This window comes from Paramormyrops kingsleyae, chromosome 19, assembly GCF_048594095.1.
Source record: "Paramormyrops kingsleyae isolate MSU_618 chromosome 19, PKINGS_0.4, whole genome shotgun sequence".
In the NCBI taxonomy this organism is placed as follows: domain Eukaryota; kingdom Metazoa; phylum Chordata; class Actinopteri; order Osteoglossiformes; family Mormyridae; genus Paramormyrops; species Paramormyrops kingsleyae.
In genome coordinates this window covers 7,876,759-7,892,399 of record NC_132815.1, presented here as the reverse complement: position 1 = coordinate 7,892,399, position 15,641 = coordinate 7,876,759, and the positions used below count along the sequence as shown (strand labels likewise).

Here is a 15,641-nt window from a genome sequence, read left to right as displayed (position 1 = left end):
TTGCAGTGTTAGATTCTCCGGATTCCTCTGGCGAGGTGGGAATCGACGTCGGCAAGCGGGAATGTCAGGGTGGCGTCCGTCCGCATGCGTGGAGCGCGGATGCCGGCATCCCTGGGTCACCGTCACCTTGTGGCTCTTTGTTCCAGGGGCTGCAAAGGCGCCGATTCCCTCCATTTGGCAGCCAGTGGCCTATAATGCAGGGTTAATTTGGGTACCCCCACGAAGACAGGGGCTGCGGTGTGTGTGTGTGTTTGCGCACATTCCCTCGGGGCCTGTGCTGTGCCAGAAGGTGGCCCCACTCCTCAGCTGGCCGTGTTCTTCCTCGCAAAAACGGATCTGTGGCAGCAAGGCATCTTTCCGATGGAGCAGCAGGGACGAGCAGATCACAATAATCAACAGCAGTGACGTCTGTTTCGAAAGGATGCCTCTCAACTGTAATTCATAGGTGTTCTTCGTCAGTATATATATCTAAAAGGGGTACTGTAATTAAATGCCTTTTTTTTCTTCTTAATTAGAGGTTGCGAATGCCGCCCAGTGAAGTTTGTGGGATGTAAGAGAGCGGGGAAGTCGGAAATCATCACATGCAAGGCTGTGATCCCGTAACGGGCTCTGGGGCAGCTTCGTCGCAGCGTCGTCAAAGTTGATTTTATTTTTTTTTTGTCATCACCATGCGTGTATTCACTCAGGGAAAAAGAGCGACGTCGGACACGGGGCTTTTTCGTAGCTGAAAATGCACAGCCGCCCTGATGGAGGCAGCCACCGCGCTCCGAAAAAAGGTGGGAAGGAGCGCGTGGGCCTCATTCGCACTCGGCGCCTAGGTGAGAGCGTCGAGGCGCGACATCCTCGCCGTGGGGGCCCCCCACCCCTGGGGCCCGGTATCGAAGACCCCCCCCCCCACTTACGACGGGAGACTCAGCTGCCTGGCAACACGCAGCATGTCCGCTCCCACGTTCCTTCCGCCGCCCACGCCCCTCTCTCGTTCTTTCTCTCTCACTCTCTCTGTCTCGCTTCCTGCCCGTCCCGCTCGCTCTCACTTTCCCCCGCGCGGCACGGGGCCTGGCGGGCGGACGGCTGTCAGACGCTGATGCTCAGCCGTGCTGCCGCGGCTGCTCACATGGTGGCGCTGTTTTTAATAAGGCTTAATGCACTGCAGCATAAATAAGCCTCTTTGTCATTAGCCCGGCCTGGGAACAGGGCATGTGGATGACACTGTGCTCTGCTGAGGGACTGTGGAGGAGAGACGTGTTATGGATGTAAAACATACATCAGTTTGCTGTACGAGCCCCCCTACCTCCAATGATCTCTGGACATCAGAGTACTAAGAACTAGGTGTGCTCTCTTGCTGTACCCGTGACAATTCGGGGCGGTGGGGGGGAGCGGGGGAGGGTCGCATCGGTGCTGTTCTTCCTCGGGCAATGTCACCCGTAGGTCGGGGGTGGGGAGGGGTGCCTTCCCTGGCTGGTGGGCCCTTTCGTTCCAGCTGTTTCTCTGTAGCTCCCTGCCTCAATGCCTCCCGATTGTCCGACGGACCCGGGAAGGAGCCTAAAATTAGTGTGTCCCCTCCCTCTGTTCTCCTCACCGGTCATGGCTTAATTAGCCGGCGGCGCCCAGCATGAGAGCGATGGCATGAGAGCGAGGGCTCCAGCATCAGGTGGCTTATATAAGCGTTATATCACTGTACGCATGTTTCATGCCGACGTTGTGGAGAAAACGGTTCGTTTCTCTCCCCGCCGGCCTATTCTGCCTCGGCAGACGGAGAGAAAAGGCGTATTAGTCACCCTGTTCGCTTTTTGGGGTTTTAATTAGAGGTCTGAGGCAAACAGGATGACAGCTGCGACTCTGATTGGACGCAGTGTCCGCATGGGAGGGGCATCGCCTGTCAGGTGACGGGTGACGAGCGGAGGATGACCGCCACGCCCGACCGTGTCCCCGCGAAGGTCACGCTCGGTTTGTCGGGTTACCCCGAAAAATCAGAAGCAGCCACATGCCGGAAAATCGGCATCGGTTACTCTCCTGGATCCCTGGAGAGGAGAAAAAAAAACGTGTGCTTTGTCGTGTGACTGCCTGGCTTCTTACGTTATGCAGCTTTGGAGTCGGGTGGCTTTACAAAGCTACGGATCAATAACCCCATGTGGGTGCTGTAAAATATCAGATGTAAATATCAAATCACCCCTGTGCTCAGCATGCTGACAGGGACTCCACCCTCAGCCGTAGCCATCCTGTTTTAGTTTCTGTCCTCTTCTCAGCAAGGCCAGTTCAATGGCATTTTATTGTATCCCTGCCTTGTACTTGTACTTATACTTATTTACATATTACATATTCTGCAGGCATGAGAGCTATACCCTCTGTTGTATTAGCCTGGCCTTAAAGGTTTGTCCTCACACACAGTGGAAGTGTATGGTAACTAGATCTATGTGAACCTTTTACACACGCTTGTTGTGTACCTGGCGAGCGTCCTATACTTTCCCATGGAGACAAAACTCACCACAGGTCCTTTGACAGCCGGTGCCTAAAGCTCTTATGGAAAGACTGGCCTCAGGTCGTGAGTTTGTATCAGTGATGTTTCCCGCTCAGACGTTGACAGCTCGTGGTTTGCTGTCGCAGGCATCATCTGCCAACGGCTAACCCATATATATGACTCTCTGGGCTGAAACCCTGTGTTTTGAAGTTGTCACAAAAAAGGAACACAACAAAAGAAGAAGACTTTAAGCTGTAAGCTGTAAAGACCAAAAAAAAAACATTTTCTATTCCGAACCAGCCTGGGCTGTTTAAATACCAAATGGCACTAAACGTGTTACTTCCAAAGTTCGAAAGATGAATAAACCCATAAAAGTTTGCGTATTTTACGAATTACAAAATAAATCGGTGAGTCAGTGCTCTTCCCGAAAACCTCCTGGGTTAGTAAAGGATATTTATTGCTGTTCCCGTGCCTCTCTGGGTTATGCAACAGCGTGAGAGGAGTCATGGAATAAAGCCGTCCTTCGCCGAGGGAGCAGGGTGTGTAGAGGAGCGGGTCGCTCGTATTCGAACCTCTTGGTCGTCGTGAGCCTTGCGGTGTCTCCAGAAAGGAGGATTATACACACAAACCTCTGCTGCTTCCTGCTCTTCGCCAAGACTTAGAGCGTAGGCCATATGCAGCACTAATGTAGCACCTAGTTGTGGGCTGTGCCGTTTCGGAGGCTGGAATGAATCTCAATTCATAAAACGGTGCCTCGATAACCCGTTTCTTTGCAAGAGTTTTTTTTTTTTTATGGTGACGTGGGAGGCATGCCCGGCGTTCCGGCACTGAAGCGGTGAGGTTAGCCAGACGGCTTTTTGCGGGAGTTACGACACTTTCATGAAACACCCTTGCCCGCTAACGGTTGCAGAATTGAAAACGTGCCTCTATGGGCGCCGAGTCACGGCCTGCACTGACCCCCAGGTCGCTCTTCTGCACAGCGAGGGTCCTGCTCCCCTCGGTTGATTCGGCACGAGCTGTGAGTCTGGTTAGCGGAGATGCCAGGCGGAATGGGGAGTCCGAGGAGCAAGACCTTATTTATAGAGCTATGCCTGCTTGTCGGGAATTGGCTACTCAAGGTTATCCCTCAATCTCCGTGCGTGAATAATAATACGAGAGAGGATGCTGGCTGACACGTCGGATTTACTGAAGCTGGAGAGAGTGTGTGTGTATGATGTGAGTGTGGAGTAAGATTGAAACCTCCATTACTGTGTGTCATGAAATGTTTCACAGTCTACTTACGGTTGGCTTTCTTTAATAGTTTCTTCAGTTGCAATCCAACTGTTCTTCGGCAGGTTCATGGAATCCATTGAATGACACATAGGCTACACCAGTTGACCTACATGGATGTCTGGAAAAAAGAGTATCCAGTGGCAACTGCGATGTGGGGAGAACATGCAAACTGCAGACTCACAGAGGGGAGGCGGGATTCGAACGCCCAGCCCTGGAAGCGTAAAGTGTTTCCCATTGTGCCGCCAAAATGTGAAACATTCTTACCTTTAAATCTTATCTGTCGATAGATTTGATTTTCAGTTTCATGCTGGGCTTCGTAAAATATCGGCTTGCTTCCTGACCTTCAAGCCGAATGCAGCGGGCGGCAAGGGGAGGCTTTGCATTGCAGAAACTGCGCTTGTACCACAGCGGTGTTTCCCACGGTACAGTCCTTGGCTCTTTGCATTTCGTGGCTATGCTTTACCTTGAGGGGGTGGTATGAATCTCCGTCTTCATTTGAACGTTTCTGTCAGAGACAGATTTATTTTGTTGCATTTCTCCAGCCCTGGGGGGGCCTCACTTCCTCTTCCTCCCACACAGAGCTGAGATCCAGCCATGGATAAGTAAAATTGGCTGGAAATGAACCCCCAATAAAATGGAGATTATGTTAATTGGCAGTGGTGTGATGTAACCCCAATGATACTGAGTTTTTTTAGAAACGCCATCCTGCCATCTGTGGTCGTAAAATGGACATGTTTATGCCCTGATGAATTATGCTGTTGAATAAATTAATTTTAGTTCAGATTAAACATCTTTTCCCCCCAGGAAAGTTTTCTTGTCCGACACTGTGAGACACCGTTTGCTGTGATGAGCAGAATTCTGTTCAACGTAAACGGACAACAAACTTTTTATCCGCAGCTGTCCGCTAGATGCTGAACGAAATAGGGTCACCAGTTTATTTGGGGAAGGGGGGTGACTGTGTTGCAGGGGGGTGGGTGGGGGGGTGTGTCAAAACTAAATGCACTCCAGGGGTCTTCTGTTTGGGAAGTCCCTGTTGCTTATTCTCAGAGTCAGCCAACTGATCTGACACGAGGCCAAGGCTAAAATTGGGACTGCTTGACTAGAGACTGAAGTAAACTGACACTGCAGTGTTGGTGGGTGGGGGGTGTGGGGGGGGGGGATGGAGTACGGGTGGCAATAGGAGAGCTGTTTAGATGGCGCAGACTTCTCCTGCATGGGGAGCAGGGGACAGGTGTCACATGCAACATGAGATCCTCCCTTAGCTCTTGCTAAGGGTTAGGGTTAGGGTTAGGGTTAGGGGGTTTTGCACTGGAAAGTAGGGACAGCTAGGGGGAGGGCGGGTTATTCGTGGATGGTTGCGGGATTGCGTAACCTCACGCTGGCTTTTGACGCATCTGCCCCGACGTCCTGTCCAGGCTACTCGGGAATGTGCCTGGCTTTTGGATTGCGACTCCTCCTCCCTCTCCCTTTTGGGCGGCCTCCCTCCCACTCAACCGGTTGCTTAGAGATAGGCCCGAATTGTTGGACTCCGTAGGAATTGATTAGACCCCCTCCAATGGAGAACTGGCGTATTTTAAGAAAGGTGCGAATAAACCATCTGCTTCACAATTTATATTGAATGCAAGGTTTGGGCTTCAGATTTAAGGTAATCTGGAAACAGTAAATAAGTTCCGAACGTTAGACGCAGGGAATGTTTGTGTTTGTACCGAGTGCACGACATTGCGAATGGTCTTTCACGATGCTAGATGTCTGGTCCGTCAAGCCAAGCACTTTGTGCCTGTGATTGTTTTTCTCTGTAAACACAGTGGTTTGACTGACCAGGCCTTGCCTTCTAGACGACACAGCAGTCACGAGGCGAGTGGACCAAGGGAAAACAGTCAATGATGAGTCAATAGGGCGATGTCTGCCTCTCCAGACTATACAAAAGCCCCGGGATGGCAGTGAAATATAGTGTGTGTCTCTTCGTGTGAGTATAGCGCTCCCAAAGACAGTGACATGAGCTCTGCTCCAAGGCTGCTATGGGTTTTCACTTAGTTTCCCTCCATTTTCCACCAGCTTCCTAAAGGAGTTTTTTTCGTTACAGGATTGCCTCCCATGCTGGAAGGAATTTGGTCTGTGGTCTCGTGCTTTGAACGTTATCGCGAAAGTAACTGGCTTCCTGCAGTAGGGGCTTTTAATTTTTCCAGAAAGATGTTTAAAGCTGCTTTGATTTAGAGATCAAACAGGCTTCATGAAGATGAACGTTGCCAGTAGAACCTGAAATTAGATATTGTTGCTACTAATTGAAAATTGAGGGTGTAGGTCAGGGGGCAACCTAAACAAACCTAATTACCGTAGCATTTGTTTGTGACCATTGCAACAGCCAGTGAGGATATCTGCTCTAAGGCTTTTGCTCATACCATAGGGAGGCTTTCGGCCATGAAGGAGAAGATCAGGACCCCAGAACCTGCAGATGTCATGGAGCACTAGTCACTAGTCAAAACAAGTAAAGAACGTCACACTTAGAATGGATGGATACTGGCAGTACCAGATCTTTCCGAAAAGAGATTTTATCGTTCGTGGCAGAGGCTGTAAATTTCAGAGCTTTGACGACCCCCCCCCCCCCCCACCCGCCTGCTCCATACCCATATAGTGCATAACAGTCAGGGACTGCTGGCAGGCCAAGTTCTCGCCCTGGAGCTCGTCCACAAGAACGTCGGCGGTCCGGACTTGACTGCGCAGCACTGACATTGGGCCGGGTTGGGGGGGATGGTTTGGTAACTGCGTTGCTGGAACGGGCAGATTCCTGACTCCTGTGTCCCCTCCCCGTTTCACGTTTCACTGCCCACACTACGCCACCCCTCACCCCCCACCCCAGCAGAGCCCAATTCCAGGAGAGGCGCTGCACCTGTTTGTCAGGAAATGCGTGGGCTTACTCCTTCCTGCCCCCTCCCACCCCCTCCTCTCTGCTTTTGCCCTGCTACTGTGGGCTGCAGCCTAACAGCCATGCCCCCCCTCCCCGCACCCCAGTTATCACTCCTTTTTCCACATTCCTTCACAGCACTCGTTTGCTTAGCAGATGCTTTCATCCCGGCGCTGTGTTTTATCCACGCTCCGCTGGGTCGGCTCGACGTCGAGCACATCTGCCCATCCTCGCGTCTCTGAGTGTCTGACTGTCTCGCCCGGCTTGGGCGCCGCAAATGGTTCCCGGCTGGGGACACAGACCTGCAACCTTCTGGCGTGTTCCGAGGCGGTCGGCACGGTCCTCCTCACCCTGGGGCGGAGGGCCAAAGTCAGGTGACCTGTGCAAAATTACCGCGTGACGTAAAATCATGCCTGCTTTGTTTCCTGCCGTTTTCCTCCTGCACTGAAATCGAAAGCCTCTCCATTGTTTTTTCTCATCCATGTCTGTTTGCTGCATATCCCAGATAAAATCCTCACTGCCATCTTTGGCTCTGATATCCGTCCAGGCCAGAATGAGTCTTCTCCATAAAGATTACCGTAGGAGCTGAAGTCAGACTCCAAAATGTATGTCAGACTTGTTTTTTTTTTTGCTGGTTTTCACTTTCAGTCTTATTTTAGTGTGGCATTAGAGTAATATGGGTATTTATTAACCGTGATATCTATCTGCCAGGCTGTTTTCGCCACCAAGTCGAGGACACGCCTTAGCCACACAAACGCCATGAATAATTGACCGTGTGGTGAACAGGCAGGTCCCTCGGAGGCTTACTGATAGATGTGTTTACCTTTAATGGCACACGCTCTCTGTCAATAAGACGCGCCGACCGCGGAGTTTTCCAAGGGGCCCCCTGGCGGCGAGACGCACAGAGCGGACTCACTTGGCTCTCTCGTGGGTTTCTCCGGCGGAGAACCCGTCACAGGTTACCGCCGTCGATCGGGAACCCGAGGTTGAGAGAGGTCAGGGTATTTTTAGTTGTGTAAATTGGATTTCTGCAGTAAGGGCAAAGTTAACCCGGGTCTAAATATAGAGGTGGTCATTTATCATGAGCGCCTGCGCTGGCTTTCATTCATTCGTGACAAACGAACAAGCCCACGGTGGTCTCGTCTCGTCAAGACGACCTCTCGTTATCTTCGTTCTCCTTCCTGTGTTGGTCTGCCCACTGCGTTCGGGAGGAATTCCCCTTTTAGCTAGAAAGACACTGGACTTGCGCACATTTTGGTTCCAGGCATGGGTTGTACAGTAGCGCTTGGTTTTAGATAGCTATGCTGGATCACTCTTGGACACGCTCTGAATTGGGGAGGGGGGGATATCTATGAGACCCCCCCTCTCAGCAGCTGGCCTTCTTGGGCTGAATTTGCTGAAAATGCTGCTCCGGTCTCTCAAGGTCGCAAATCAGATGGCTTCTGTGCAGGGATTAGGACTCGGACAATTTTTTGGAATGGTCACAACTTTTAATAGGTTTTAGGGGGAAGTGTTTATAGGGGGGACTTGGTTGGGGGGGTGTGTGCCTGGGATGGAGGGGTGTCTGTTTTACTGTTTTACTGCCTAGCGATTCATAGCCAATTCCCAGAGGGAGTGCGGTGAGGCGTTCATCCGCAAACTTCCGTCGGGTCTCCCAGAGCATCTTGGGAGCTTGGCCGTGTTGGGAACCCTGCTGGTGGACAGTTGCCCCTCTCCCGATCCCTCTGTCGGTGATTATGTCTGCTCAGGGGAAAAAAAAAAATGTAAACTTCCTCTGGAAACCCCGAGTAGCTGCCGACGTGAGCGCTGCCTGATTCGGGCCGCTGGAAGTGCCTCTAAATGTAGTCTGTTGTATAATCCCTCTAGGGGCCCTACTGCTATTTTTGTTCCTGGATATGCGTCACGACTGGGTATTTTCTCTGGTGACTAGCTTACATCAGTAGGTCTCCTAACATACGCTCTATCAGCGAGTGCCTCCTGATTGATGGGAGTCTCGCCCGCCGATTACGACCCCGGAGCCAGAGCACTGACTCCGAGGGACGCTGCAGATGACTGGAGATGTGGTACGGGGATCTGATACAGACAGGTTAGTGGGCAGGCGTTTTCATTCCACTTTCTCTCCTTCGTTCTCTCCCTCGCGCTCACTGTAATTTCCGAGCCGGTCCGCTTGCAGCAAGTCGGGACGCGGCAGCCAAATGGTCCCCTCCCCCCCGCGTGCATGCAGACGTGTGGCTTGCAGCGAACCCTGGGACCGGTGTGCCGGATCGCCACGGCGACAGCCTGCCAGCTGCTTCCGCGGTAGCGTAGCGATCGCGTAGCGATGACATAAGTTGCCCCGCTCTAGGGGGCCAGCTCACTGGGGACACTGGTAATACCTCCCTTCCCTTCCCATCTCCTCTTCACTGTCTGGATTGTGGTGGCTGTGGGTGGTGGTGGGGGGGGGATGTAAAATGCAAAGACATCGTTGTTTTGTTTGCCCGTTTGGTCGTGGTGACACTCAGTCAACTTCCACAAACCCACTGAACGATGGCAAATGACGTCACTTACGGAAGGATACCCCTGTCACCCCCCCCCCCATCAGCAGATGAATGTGAGGCAGCAGGTCCGTTTGACCTGAGCTGTAGCGTTAGTGCGTTAATGTGCATGTCACAGCTGGCCGCTTCCAGGGGGAGACGGTCCCGTCGACGAGGCAGGGAAGCATGTCCGACAGGCAGCCCGCATCTCACGCGTGTCCCCTTCCTTTGGGTCAAAGGTGCTCGGTGTTTCTCGCAAGATTATCTAGCCCCCTCCCCCTCCCCCCCGACTTGCACACGTTCAGTGACTCAGGGAACCCAGAAGTGAGATTAGAAAGCAGCTCCCAGATCCTGCACTATCACCTGCCCGGAATCTGCCGGAGAGCTTCCTGTTGTTTACCTTCATGTCGCTCTTGCCGTCTGTCTCCTGAAAGCGCTGTAATGCCCCTCTGATAGCTGAGGAATGAAGACTCGCCGACCAGCCAACTGTGCTGAAGCATTTTCCATTCACAAATTCTCAGACGATTTATAATGCGCTCGTCGTCTCCCCCCGGCAGACTGCTCCCCGTGTCTCGGAGCTGCTGCTGCCCACCCCCCCAACCCCTGCCACCTCACCTTCTCCTGTTTTCCTCCGCAAACGAACAGAACAGAACCAAGCCGATTGGCCTTTGACCCCCGGACAGCGGTGCCGAATGTCGACACTCGTTGACGGCTGTTGATGTCTCACTTTATTCAAAGCAATATGCACCGTGCTTTTTTCCATCTGTGTCTGGGGGGGGGCATTATAGGGGGAGCATCAGCTCAGGGTCTTGTGCTGAGTTTCAGGGTTACTGTCTTGTGGAGCTTAACTTTTCATCATTTATTTATCCGGTTTGTTTTTCCCGGGTGAGTCCGATTATAGTAAACACAGCATGCGGCCACGCGCGGGCTTGACGCTGCCCAGAGTCCCGCCCCCCCCCACAGCAATGCCGATCTGCTACGGTTACGGTGTCACAATGGATTCTCCTGGCCGACAACCCGATCCGACGGGTGTCTATTAATTGGACACCTCTTGCAGCGTCAGAGTTCGTGATGGCGGGCGGGGTCTGGGGATGCGCCCTTTGTTCGCTGGTGTCGGATTGCCATCATCACGACATCATCAGCATGTGTGTGTGTGCGTATGTTAGCCCTCCCGTGTGATGCGGAGTACGCCAAGACCTGTGGATTATGCTTCTGCAAGGGGCGGGGGGGGGGGGGGCTTCCGCCTTTCTCTGTGACGCATTCCTGCTGTCGCTGTAACGTCACCTCGTAAACACGCCCCCGCTCGCGCACCTTCAGGAAATAGACCCTCCAATTTTTTTACCGCCGTGTGTCTCCGGGGCCGAGTTTCCTCTTTACGGAGTGAACAACGGTGCTTCTCTTTCACCAACAAAAGCAAACGTGAGAACGCGATGGAGGAACAGACCCGTACCTGGAATCTGGCTCCTTTGAGACCGTTCTGCTGGTGCCGCTCCTTCAGGCTCCCTTCACTGCCCCGAGATGCGTGTCACCCAAAAAGGACGCTCCGGTTACAGTAGGACAGAGCCGACCTCCCGTTGAGTCCCCATTGTGGAGCATCGGCCAGCTTCCAGAAGGCAAGGCAAAGGGTCATGACCTCATCTCCTCTCTCTCCTGTGAGCCACGGGCTTGAATGCTGGCCCGTGATTCCTTTGCCAATTGCGTGGACTTGAGTCTCGTACGTGCTTTTGTAACTTTTGGTTTTCCTGGACGTTTAGGTACGGCCGTTCAGTCAGTTTATTAAATTAATTTCGTCTTGTAGATGTCACTGCGGTCAGTGCCGCGTTCATGTGGGGCTGAACTCACCGGCGCCTCTTGTGGGGAAAGTGGGTACTGCCGGCCACCCGTCTACTCTTCCTCCTCCACAGCGGATAGCGCCTGCGGGGCTGGCCTGGCCTCGTCGCGGAACCGTCAGAGGCCGTGCTCCTCCTGCTGTAGCCTCCAGAGTGCCGGAGGGTGAGAGGGAGGCTTTCATTCGCTCCGCTTCTGTCTAGAACATATTGAGCCTCTGGTAGCGCAGCGGGGAGGGCTGGGTACACGAGGCTCTGTACTGGTGCTCATTAGCGACACCGCGCGTGCGTCAAGGAGTTATGGAAATGGGGGTCTATTTGAGCACAGGGGCACTGTCACGTATGCTTAAGCTGCATTCGGGCAGATGTGACCGGTCTGCCTTTCCTGATGTTTCCCAGAGTCTGTGGCCAACAGCAAAGTGCGCCGTGGTCAGCGATGCACTGCTGCATATCCGTGGGTGGTATAGCGCCCCTCCTTGGCCACGTGGACGCTGAAGGCAGCCGGTGTCTGCGGGCGCCCCGGGCATCGAGTTCTTTGTGGGGTCACCGGCGACCGGAGCCCAGCTCTCTGGTAGAGGATGTGTCCTACTTGAAGCGGATTAGCGCTATTGCTAGCGCCACTGTCAGTGGTTTGGCAGCGCCAGCCCTCAGCAGGCGTGTTGTTCTGGGCACACTAGTCATGAAAGCGGGCCTGCCAGCGGCCTGTGGTGGACGGTGGGGTATTGGGTTCGGGTGGGGGGGGGGGGTGTCAGTGTTTGGGGGAGGGGGGCGGCGGCGTATGCCAGGGCCTAGCTCCAGGGTAAGAGCAAGGAGGCCTGACAGGAAGTGGAAATCCAGGCGTGGGGCCCAAAAATGGCAAAGCCTGGGGCGTCACAGCCCACAGATGGGCCATGGACAGCCGACACAGCGGCCTGAGCCAACTTGCCGGGCTCTGCTGAGAGCGAGCGAGAGAGGGGCTTCCCACCAGGAGAAAGGCTGCAGCCCAGATCGCTCCAGAGGGCCAAGGCTGCGCGGTGCCCCGTTCCGCGGCGTGACACTCGGACCCCAGGTGAGGCCACCTGTTCCCCTGCAGCGCCCTCCCTCTACCTGCTACCGCTCCCTCCTGGTCGCCAGGCTCACATTCTGCCATCGGGAGACGCCGCAGAATCTATTTCTGTTCCTGATGACGGCGATTGTGATGGAGCTCACGACCAGACTCCGGCTCCTCTCGCGATGCCTTCCTCAGGTGCTGGATCTCCTCCACCCAGACGACCCTTGGAGTCCTTCAGACACATTGGTGCTGACCAGGAACAGTTAAAATCTTACGAGGCCCCTATTATAAAAATTTTTTGGCGTGCTAGTATTTCCTTTATCATTCCCGCCAGTCCTTCCACACAGAATCGCTGTACTAAGCGTTTCATTTTGAACTCCCACCACTTAAAAAAAAAGAAAAACAGATTCTTCTGAATTACCCAGAAAACCGGTTAGCTGAAATTACTCTATTCCAAAGATGAACCCACTGCCTCCATAATTATGTAACGGTGGATGGAAACAAGTCCGATCTGTGCAAAGGAGGTAGCAAGAAAGACGTCTCCTCGTGCTCCTTGGCCTCTCGACACGTCGAGGAGGAAACGGCCGGCCCACAATGCCCCGCCCACTGCGGTTACGGAGCGGCCCGGAGGATCGACAATATGGGTTATACGAAGGCGTAATGATATAGGCTGTATGGGAAGAGGGTGATCCGGGAGAGAGAGGCGCGGGAAGGCAGGCGCAGAGACTGCATTGTGTAATGAGATATTTTTAGTTTGGTAGGCAACAACGAGAAGGAGTTATTGGTTCGTTTATTTGAGCGAGTCGAGCACAACATGGACCAGGGCAGAGCAGATTTCCACAGTGTTTTGTCCACTGTTGTATAGGGTTAGAGTTAGGTGTGGTCAGTAGAGGGGAGTGCTGTTCAGGGTGTGGTCATTGGGGGGGGGGGGGGTAGTGCTATTCTGGGTGTGGTTACTGGAGGGCGGTGCTATTCTGGGTGAGGTCATCGTGGTGCAGTGCTGTTGTGGGCGTGGTCACTGGAGGGCAGTGCTATTCTGGGTTTGGTCAGTTGGAAGCAGTGCTTTCTGGGAATGGTCACTGGAGAGCAGTGCTATTCTGGGTTTGGTCAGTGGGGGGCAGTACTGTCTGGTTGTGGTCACTGGAGGATACTTTCGACCTTAACAGAGATGCACGGTCGATGAACGGGACTCTGACAACCTACACAATCATTCTCATCATGACGGCAGAGCCCAACCGGGGAGGAAATGACATCACAGCTCGCTGTCTCCCTCTCATCGCCATCCATGTGACTGGGTATCGAGGCAGGAAGCTGCTCACTTGGATAAGATACGCGGACTTGGATTCCGGGGACTTCGGGTTGCCTTGGCTTTTGCTGCTGTGTAGTACAAGACTGGATCTGTTCGCCTAATGTAGTTCGCCGGTGCAGTGCGGGTGCCGGACATGCTCGAGTAATTAAATGAAGTATACCTTTTGTTTTGCCTCTGAGCAAAGATCTGTTCAGCTGAACGCGACAAGGCAGCACTGAGCAACGTCAGTAAGATAATGACTCCAGCGCTCGACGCCCCCTGGGGTCGATAGCGCGGCCTACCCTCGCAAAGCGATGTCTGTTAGCATAACGTTCCCTCCGTGTCCCGCCGGTGACGCACGCATGTACGGGCACACATGCACGCAAGCGGCCCTGCCAGATGTGTGTGTGTGTGTGTGTGTGTGTGTGGGGGGGGGGGGGGTCGGAATGTGGAAGCCTCGTAACTCCCCCCGGAGTTTCCATTCCCGCTGTGCGCAGGCCCCATTATCGGCTTTATACGAGAGCGGGAAATTCCTTTAAAGGGTCGATGCTGGCGACCCCGGTAGGGTGGAGGGGGGAAGAGGGGTGGAGCGACAGCTCCGGTGGACTCAAGCCACAGGCATGGCATCGGGGGGGGGGGGGGGGGGCGTCTGGGGGTGGCCCCCTGATGGCCACTTTGAGAAAATATAAAAAGTTGTTCCCCTAGCTCGCCCACCCTCCCTTCCTCCTGGTTTGTCCACTGACTGACGGGCCAATGGTCTTGCCACCCCCAAAGCTAAATATGAGCTTCCCGAAAAGACTGGCGCCCACTTGCTGGGACGGACCCTGAAACCGATTGGCAGGTTCCGTTCCCTCGCCCTTCTTCCCGGGTTACGTTATCGAATTAAAATACGGCGCCGCAAGAATTGCTCTAATTAGGAATTCGAAATGAGATTTGCGAGAAGTATCTGTTTAGAGCGGTAAACAACCTGAAGGAAATTGTGGGTAATTCATGTTGTGTAATTTGATCATGTTTTTTGTTCTTTTTTTTCTTGTGTAATTTGTTGTATGTCGGGAAAGAGACGTATTTCTCGTAATAAGGAACACGGCTGATGGCACCACCGATCGTTTTGGTTGCTTCTGTGACTTGAACGCGTCCAAATTTTTGATCTGACTGACAGCAACATGCCTGCTTCCGTCGCGAGTGACCATCTTAACCCTCTTTCCAACACAGGCATGTGTCTGGCGTCTTAATCCCCAGAAATCTATCCGTCCGCCGGGAGAAGAACTGGTGATTAGGGCCGTGACGCGTGCCAACTCCGTGCCATACCTCTGTGCCCGGGAGCTGGGGGGCGACGGCGCGTCGGGGGCCCTTAAAGCTTCCCGGGACCCCAGGCACGCACTTGCCCGTCCCCTGGCCAGGCCGCAGGGACCCGACATGCCTCCGGTGGCTTTTCTAATTTCGGATACGGCCAATTAAGAATTCCATTGTCGGCAGAGGAAGACCAGCTTGGGGATTAGGAGCAGAAATCCTCCATCAGCTCTGCTTCCTCTCTGCATTCTGGCTATTCGCACATGTGCAGACGTCTGCATTTCCCGCCGCTAGCAGCTCTCACTGCCCCCTGCTCGAGGGTACAACAGCAGTGCCCATGCTAGGCCGCTCATCCGTCCAGCTTTGAGTGTGACACGAAACTTTAAGGCCGACATAATACAAAATTTACACAAGTGTACTAATGTACAGTGGACTTTGTTGCAGTTACGCTGCTGCATTTCATCTGACATGTTTAATCTCCCAGGCTGGAGTCGTATTGGATTATTCTATAAATGTGTATAAAAATAGAAAGTTCTTCTATTGATCCCTGTTGCTTCATTCTGTGGCCTGATTGGCTGGGTCCTTAATCAGATCCAGCTTCAGATGCTTCCTGCTGTCAAGCAGACCCAGACATGAGTGGGAAAAACAGGAGGTTTCCCACCATCTAGCAGGGAAAAGGAACTCCAGCCTGTCTTGTGGTTTCTTTGCTGCTTGACTGACAGGCCAGTAAACCAGCCCCCCCCCCCCCCCCCACTAAAGGCCCTCCATCTCCCACACGCACTCCTGCTAACGCGGCCTCCAGCGTGACGGACTCTCGCGACTTCACCCTGACCTCCCACCAACCCGCAGCTGCTCGTCTGTGACGGTGCACCTGAAGTTACATAAGTGCCGATCGCATTCAATTCTGCCTCGGTGTGCGGCGGCCCCCACCCGCTCCGCTGCCCCCCCCCTGCCTGACGACGGACGTGGAGTATCACAGCGGAAAATAGGTGTTGCCCAAGCGAAGGGGAAGTCACATTGTGTTTGTCTTTCGAAGAGTCACATTACACGGCCCCATCCCCT

The 15,641-nt window shown here is 53.6% G+C and overlaps 1 protein-coding gene across 3 annotated transcripts in view; it reads left to right on the top strand.

Moving 5' to 3' along the window:
* The window catches only part of hivep2a (HIVEP zinc finger 2a), a 64,517-nt gene that overhangs the window by 13,821 nt on the left and 35,055 nt on the right, over positions 1-15,641 (top strand). The window contains exon 1 of one of the 3 annotated variants that reach the window (XM_023840940.2): positions 8,218-8,718. The exons of the other annotated variants lie outside the window; for them this stretch is intronic. The gene's annotated coding sequence lies outside the window, so the exon portion shown is untranslated. Of the gene's footprint in view, positions 1-8,217; positions 8,719-15,641 lie in introns of those variants that run through there. 3 annotated transcript variants of the gene reach the window in all.